At 40.5% G+C, this 8,321-nt stretch overlaps 1 pseudogene; it reads left to right on the top strand.

Moving 5' to 3' along the window:
* The first annotated feature begins 7,029 nt into the window (after nucleotides 1–7,029).
* LOC144703998 (18S ribosomal RNA) lies at nucleotides 7,030–7,322 on the top strand (annotated as a pseudogene).
* The last annotated feature ends 999 nt before the right edge of the window (nucleotides 7,323–8,321 follow it).

The following is an 8,321-nucleotide window of genomic DNA, read 5'->3' as shown; positions in this document are numbered from 1 at the left end:
TGATATGATATGATATGATATGATATGATATGATATGATATGAACCTATGATAGGCTCTAAGGTCTATACATTTCTTTGAGATTTTATCCATTATAATTGGATTTTTTCATTCAACTTAATCTATTTCAGATTGTTATCCTTCTCCAATATCCCTACTACCCAGTTGGGGATCTACTGCATCTTCTTCCTGAAGACAATCTCCTCCTATAACGAAGGGAGAGGGGGGGGGGGCGATCCCATCTTGACCACTCAATCACTTTTGTGAAGTTCATGCTAGATTTGAGGTATAATGTATTTGAATTCTGTGATTAGAAATTCATACTTCTTAGTCAATTAAATGGCTGTCCATTCTAAGATGTCCTTGGTGTCTCAGGATTATAAACCACTTAAACAATTGTGACATGAATCAACCTGATTGATGTTTACGTGTAATACCAGTCACGGATGCATGCAAATCATTTCACTAAATTCTATTTCTAACAGGTGACCACCATCTATCATAGGTGTCTCTACACTAATGGGCGCATGATCAACTATTAAAATTTGATAATACTATTATTGTCACATAGTTCAATGTCCCTATTGAGTATCATTGAATCAGGGGATTTAGAATGCATGTTTGAAAACTAGTGATCATTGTATTATGATGTGATCATAATTCATTGAGTCATTGTATGGATTCATGGAATTCATTATAATCATCACATGTCAATAATATTGAGCAGATATTTATTTCAATGAAGGAAAACATGACATGAAACTATATCTAGAGTTAGAAGCAAATAACATCCATCAACAAGAACATGTTCGATATTGTGGAATCCAAATGACAATGTATGACAGTTATTTCATTACCTACAATTTTTTGTAGAAGCCAGTAAATAAAATTGACCCTCTTCCCTATCCCATGTTCATACTTCTTTTCTGAATAGCTGCATGAGAATTTTCACTTCTCTCTAGCCATGATCTCGTATTTCAGTTTTCCACCTTGAATTTTTTTGTCTTCTCTATAATGTGTTCCATGCACCATCACAGCTTGCATTTAGCATTACAATTTTTCATGCTAAATTAGATGATGACTTATCATTGACATTATACTAAAACAATAAAAAATTATCTCAATTACATTGATTTTATATTAAAAATAATGTTATGCATTTATCTAACAACAGTAATTTTACCCATTTGTTCTTAAATTTTTACACAAAATTTTGATTTTTAGATTATGATACTATTTGTCCAAGTTTTTGTAAAACAATAGAGGTAAATTAAACGTAATTTGAATGTTGAAAGTCTGTAATTTTTTTTATTTTAAAAATATATAATTCTGAAATAGATATTTATGCTGTCAACCAGCAGCAGAATATTTATGAAATAGCTTTTTTCCCATCCCATGTTTCATAATTTACTAAAAAAAGAGGAGTTGACTAGTTAGGGTACATGGTGATCACAGTACCAATATGCTTGGAAATTTTTATTTTCATGAAGGTTTCCATGTTTGTTCATGAATGAGATGAATTTAAAATCATTCTCAATATAGTAAGGTGTAACTCATGTGTTGACAAGAATATAAGATATGTCTATATCAATATTTATTTGCTTTTAAGTTTGAATGACACTCACATTTAATAAAGGCCTGACAGAAATATTTCGCTCCGACACCAATGTCAATGTTCGTTTAGGATAATCCTGTTCTGATAACACTTTGATGTTGAAGGCAGTAATACCATTGACACTTATTAATATGTGAGTGAGTAAGACTTGAAAAGAGAAAACTGAGTTTGAGAGAAAATCAGATATCGGAAGATCTAATAAATCAAGTCATATTATTATTTCACACTTTGAACTATATAGGGTGGTGATATTTAAAGGTATAGCAATCTTGTACTTGTCTTGGGTTTTCATGAAGTGCTGGCAACACCTCAATGTCTCTATTTCAGAAATAATTTTTTGTGAGATTTGTTGGTCTTTTGTAAGTTAAATTGATGGATTATCATTACTCCGGAACAACCTATTTTTTTAGATTGGTTTGGTTTGTTGTTTGGGTGAGCACCTTTTGGTTGAGTTTCTATAGCGGCTTCCAAAGTGTCCTCCATTGGTACATCTGTAAATCCTTTTTTATTTATTTGAACTTATAAATAGGTTGAGAAGTGCTCCATACAAAGCTTAAAGGAGAATCACAAGATGATCAAGATAATTTTAGTAATAAAGGGAAACATAACAATGAGTAAATTGTTGTTGGGCCTGCCAATCATTGAATTATGTCTTCTTGTTTTCATTAGCAACCCCAAACTACGCCAGTGCCCAAATTATCATTGCATGGGGTTTTTCTTGGGTTCTACAAACCTTGATCTGGATGAACGTGATGATTCCATGCAATGGAATACTTAAATGGAATTATAATGGCATCAACAAAAATATTGAAATGAAGAACATATGCACAGACCACATTTTTGTGATTCTGTCAATCCTTGAACGAGTCGCGTGGAGCTGCTCAAGTGTGTAGTGTATGTAAGTATCCATGTGGTTCCCAGCATGTCGAATCTCCTACTTCATGTTGACAAGCTTTGCTCAATGTCTGTTGTCATCGTTATGTCGTCTTCATCACATTGGGAATGGAGAGGAGCCATGGGGAGAAGGGAGAAGATGAGGAAGGCCCCTTAATTATTCTAGTCAAGGTGAATTTCATTCAGTGTCTTCCCCCATTTACAGTAAGCGGGTATTTTTCAAAAAAATACCCCAAACTTTAGTATTTCTTCCAAAGTCCAAAGACCATTTGTTTGTGACCCTTTGGGCCCATATATCAGTGTTGTTAACGACTCTAGCAACCCAATAACCTCTATTGGATTAATTATCTATATCATCATATATAATAATTAGTATCATATTAATTTAAGATAATTGATAGGTTGAGTCTCCAACTCATGGGTGCCAAGCTGTACCTTGCGCTCTAGAAGATACAAAGGAGTGTGTATTGACTCACTCATGAAACTTGTTTGTCATTGATTACCATGTACTTATATTCCCTCATCCACTTGAGACTTCAACGATGACTTGGGGTATGGTCAACTGTCAAACCTTAGTGGGTCATCCGAGTTAGTACTGATGCGTTTGGAAATCATCATAGGACTCTTCTTTGATATTTCACTATTTTGATCAATCACTTCTTAGCATTGTCTTCCTTGAGTTGTCTCCTCTTATACTGAGGGTGGATGATCCCATCTTGACCACTCAATGATATTTGTGAATGTCTTGATGCACCTAAACTAAGACCATTTAGAATCCCATGATTAGGGATTTGTAGGTCATAGTCAACGTACAATTGCCCATCCACAAGACGTCTTTGATATCTCAGGTCTAAGGACCACTGCCACAACTGTGACGTGAAGCAACCTGATTGAGAGTCTGGTATAATACTATTCATTGATTCGTACAGATCATTTCAATGAACTCTTTGCATTAAAGAGCACGCCCTTTCTATCCTTTGTGTCTCCGAACTGATGGTTACGGGATAGACCATACTCATCATATGAGTGATGATAGATAGTGTTATTCTATTTTGATACATCGATGCCCTTCTCGAGTATCCTTTGAATAGGAATATTTATATCACATATTTAAAGACTAGTTATCTCGGTATTACGATCTCATCATAATTCACTAATTTTAATCATGTATTCATTGACTTCATTATAAGCATCACACATGCATTATAATGAATATGTTCTATTAACGAAAGTAGAACAAGATATAGAATATGCTATTGGCTTGTCAGCCACATATGTTTCATTGTTTTTAAGGTCTTTCTTTAAACCCCCATGCAAACTTTGGTCCAGTGTGACCTTGAGCAAGTTTGTTTAGTGCCCCTCTTTAGGGTTATCCCTCTTCCTCCCTGTGGTAGTGTTTCCTTGTCTTTTGTTCTGGGCCATTGATTGTCTCTCCCCTTCTTCCCTGAATAACATGTTCTCAGTATCTCTGCCCTTTTATCACCCTCTTTCTTCTACTAATCGCAAGGTTATCATGATTGGACTGTCATCTTCAAGTGGACCATCTTGAAGTAGTGAGAAACCTCTTCAACCCAGCATTAATCTCATGAATATGTCAATGAAATTTATGTTTAAATATTACGTGGGGAATTATCTTATCATATTGGAAGTTCTTTGATTGGCTTTTATCAAAGTGCATTGACCTTGTATGGGGTTTTAAGTGATGTCTTTCAATGTGCCTGATTATTTACTTTACTGAGATTTTCAAATGTGACTTTTAACTCTTATTGATGGATTCCTCAAATATGTTCAAGTTATAGAAATACATGATAGATTAATAGAATGATAAAATGATATGTATATAAAGATAAATAAACTGATATATACAGATAGATATAGAACTACGCCATGCTCTATCGTTCTCTTTCTCTCTCACTCCATCAATAACAGCATGATCCTACATGATCCCAACAGGGAAAAGACCAGGAGCGAGATTTATAATGGGGCTTGGCCATTATAGAAAATAGGAATATACACCTATGATAGACAGAATGAAAAAATACGTGGGAAAGATATATATATATACACAGAGAGAGAGAGAGAGAGAGAGCACTACCCCCTGCTCGGCTGCTCTATTGTTCTGGAGCCGAAGTATTCGGCCGCTAAAAGATCGCGCGGGACATCCGCGAAAACTCCAGGGAAAAGAGAGAATTTCGGGCGTCCGGGAGATTATAAAAGATCGATCTCCATTCTCCAGAGACAGATAGAGAAGGAGCGGGCCAGGGAATTTCAAATCTGGGCTCCCTTCTAATCGGCTAATCGCATACAAAATTCGTGTCCCCCTCTCAATTCTCGTACAATTCTTCTCCCCGCTCATTCTTGCTCCTGCGCCGATGGGCAGCGAATTCCGGGATCTTCCCCCCGTGAAGAGGTTCAAGCTTCTGCAGGAGAAGAAGAAGACGGAGGCGGAGGGGCTTGACCCGTTTTGCCTCCCCCCCAAGAAGAGAATCGACCTGCACCGATTCTGCGTCCCGGTGAAGAAAAGAATCGAACTGCACTTCTTCTGCCTGCCCATCAAGAAGAGGGTCGAGCATGGTGGAGAGAGAAAAGATAAAATAGAACCAATGCTCTTTACTGAACTTGTTGAAGAAATAAAATAGAACCAATGCTTATCTTTTTATCAGAGGTCGAATCGATCATCAGAAGAAAAAGTAGCCATAAAATGAAATTTAATCATCTTCTAATTTGGAAAATCACGTTTTTGCAAGGGCTAAAAATGAATCAATAATGTTTGCTTTTTTACGCCATATCGTGAAAGATATCCCTCCAAACTGTGCATACGACTTTCAGCAAATACAGCTTTCCGTATAGCTCAATATGTATCCTTAACTTTTCCTCTTCCATTTACTACATAATTTTCCCGTAAATTATGGCCCATACGACATCGCCGCCACCAGCCGCTTCGTGTTCATCGTAGAATTTCTTGGAGTTTCTTTAAGAGAATTCAAGAACGCTCCACTCAAGGCCTACTTGCACTCTTCTTGCCTCTAAGATCGCGCGCCCCCCCCCCCCCACCAGTCGTTCTTGATTGAGTCATAATCGCCCCTTCGCCTGCACGCCCACTCGCGCGTCGTTCTTGCGCGCCTCGGCGAATCGCACCGTTCTTGTGCGCCTAGCGCCGACGCACGTCGCGAGCGTGTACACTCCCGGCATCTTCCAAGTGCACCCGCAAACCGCGCGCGTCTGCCTCATTCGCGCGAGAGTTTACGCACACCTGCGCGTTTAGCGACTGCGTGCAACCTCGCTCTCCCCCACGCACGCTGCGCGCAGCAGCCCTCGGCCGCGCACGGCCGCTCTTGTTCGAGCGCGAGCCGTGCCTTCCATGTTTGTGTCGCGCCCAAACGCCAACTCCTATCGCCGCTACGCAGCGATCTTTGGCCACGGACGTGCCTTCCATGTTCTATCCTTGCCCTTTATCATCACAGTATTGTTACTTCTACGTGTTTCTCTGCCAAGGATTACTATCGATTCTTAGGAATAGCCACTTATTTGTCGAGATGTAGGAAGTTTCTTGAGATAACGAATTAGTTCACTAGACGCCGTCAGACACTTGCGTTGTCCCCCACTTCAAAAGATGTCTAGTTGATCCGTCGGGTTATTGGGATTCTGATCGGGATTAGTCCTCTCTGATTCTTAATAGATCGTTACCCCAAGTCAGCAGTCGACACGTATTTCTCATTGACTTTCCAACGATTCTACATTCATCGTACTACTTACATACCCATTCGCTGTTTCATCTGTGTTGTAACACTAGCCGACCCATCCCCGGGCTCTTCATGTTACATCACAGTAGATAGAGGGGGCTCCACAGAGGGTTGTACCATGAAGAGAACCAAGGAGATCAACTTGTTTAAAATGCATAACATGGATTTTAGCAATGCAATGCAGTTGGCCCCGCGTGTTGATTTAAATGAGTCATTCTATCAACTGAATTCTATTTTTCCCTAATAGGCAAGATGATAAAATTTTTAATTCTATCCCAATAGGGATATGTATTCATTACTATTAAATTCATAAATGAATTAGATAATTTGATGGTGGGCTTACCATTGTAATTTCTTCGCAATGAAGAATATTTTGTGTGTTCCTAATAAAAGAGCTTGTCCATTTCATTTTATTTGAGATTTCAAAAAGGGATTGAAAATTCATAAAACTCTTAAATGGAAATTGGAAATATATGTAGCTATAGTTCCTTTTTAAATGTTTTGATCTACGGCTGAACAAGAACATGCTGATTTATATCATCTTGAGACGCTATGAGTGAGACAATGCTCACACTCCGACGGGAGATAGTAGTGGAGAAATTTTCCACAATGGGTGAACAAATGACAGAGGAATGTCGTGTGGAGGTAGAAGGCCTACCGGAACCTAAACTTCTTTTCTTGGAGATGTGGCAATGATGGTATATGAGGAATATGCATTGGCAACCTAAGTGTCAGCTGTCATCCTAAGACAGAGGAACTGAGAATTATATGGAATGATTGGGTGTAAAGCATTTGTAGGTGGATTTTCAAGCCTGTTGGCCAATACTGGGGCTCAAAGGAAATGACAAAGCTAGAGTATGGTCGGGGTAGAGGAATTTTTGGTGGAGCAGTGAAATGTGTGGAGATTCAAAGTAACACCAATGGTGAAAGCCCTCTACTGGGACAACACTAACATTGAGAGATGAAAGCTAGGGAAGTGAATGAGACTAGATGCCCTAGTAGTCCAAGCTGTAAATAGTAGATACTAGGCATTGTATGTATTGACATGTTGATGGAGTGAGCTGTCCCACTCCATCAGAGACGTCATCGAAGCCACCATCGTTCTCATCAGAAACCCCCCTGGTTCGTGTCCAACCTGACCGGCATCCCAAGGCGAAGGTGAAAAACATCTGTGGTTCAAATACCTCGGGTAATGCACGTCTGAGTATTCGAATGTTTTGATCTTCTTCACCACGTGCTTGTTATGTTCGCCGTGTTTACCGTGTTCACGTGTCCTATCATTTTCATGTTGTTAATAAGTGTGTTATGTAGTTGTTTATTTTGTTTTAAAACTTTGTTTTGTTTTAAAGGGGACCCATGTTATAAGGGCCTCCATGTTGGACCCCTTTGTAAGCACCCATCATCGCCCCTATATAAGGGCATGATGGGTGCCCTAAACCCTTAGACCTGATTTTGAAGTTAAGTATTTTTCTGGATCTTGGTCTCTTAAAGAAGAAGAACAAGGAAGAAGAAGGATAAGGGGAGAGAAGAAAGAAGGGAAGGTGGAGAGCTGAAGTTTACTGGCGCCAACGTTGCCGCCGCGCCCGCTCGCCACCATTATCGGTTGCCCTAATGCCGCCAACACTTGCGCAGCCATCCTCCGCACCACCGCCCAATGCGCACCACCCGTGCTGAACTGCACGCGTTCGCACGTGCACCCCGTGCACCCGAGCCACATAGATCGACCATCACCTGTCCACCGTTGACGCCCATGCTGCATGTGCCATAATGTCGACACCACTCCGCTGCTAGTGCCGCCCACCACGCACCCCACGACGCCCTGCCATCGAGGCCCCTGGTGCTTGCCGTCGTGCCTGCTGCCAGCGTTTACGTGCCCACCGTATGCATGTGTTGTTCGGTCGCCTACGCCCATGCGCCCCTATCGGTCGCTTGCGCCCATGCATGCCCGTCGGGAGGCCTGCCACCTGTGCCCATGCCCACATCGCTCTGTCTCTCACACCCTCCCCCGTGTCATGCTCTACATCGCCTGCAGCTGCCGCTGCCACTACCGTTGCCGCTGGCCACGCCGCA

This window comes from Wolffia australiana, chromosome 5 (assembly GCF_029677425.1).
Source record: "Wolffia australiana isolate 7733 chromosome 5, ASM2967742v1".
NCBI lineage: Eukaryota > Viridiplantae > Streptophyta > Magnoliopsida > Alismatales > Araceae > Wolffia > Wolffia australiana.
This window is presented reverse-complemented; position numbering and strand designations above follow the sequence as displayed.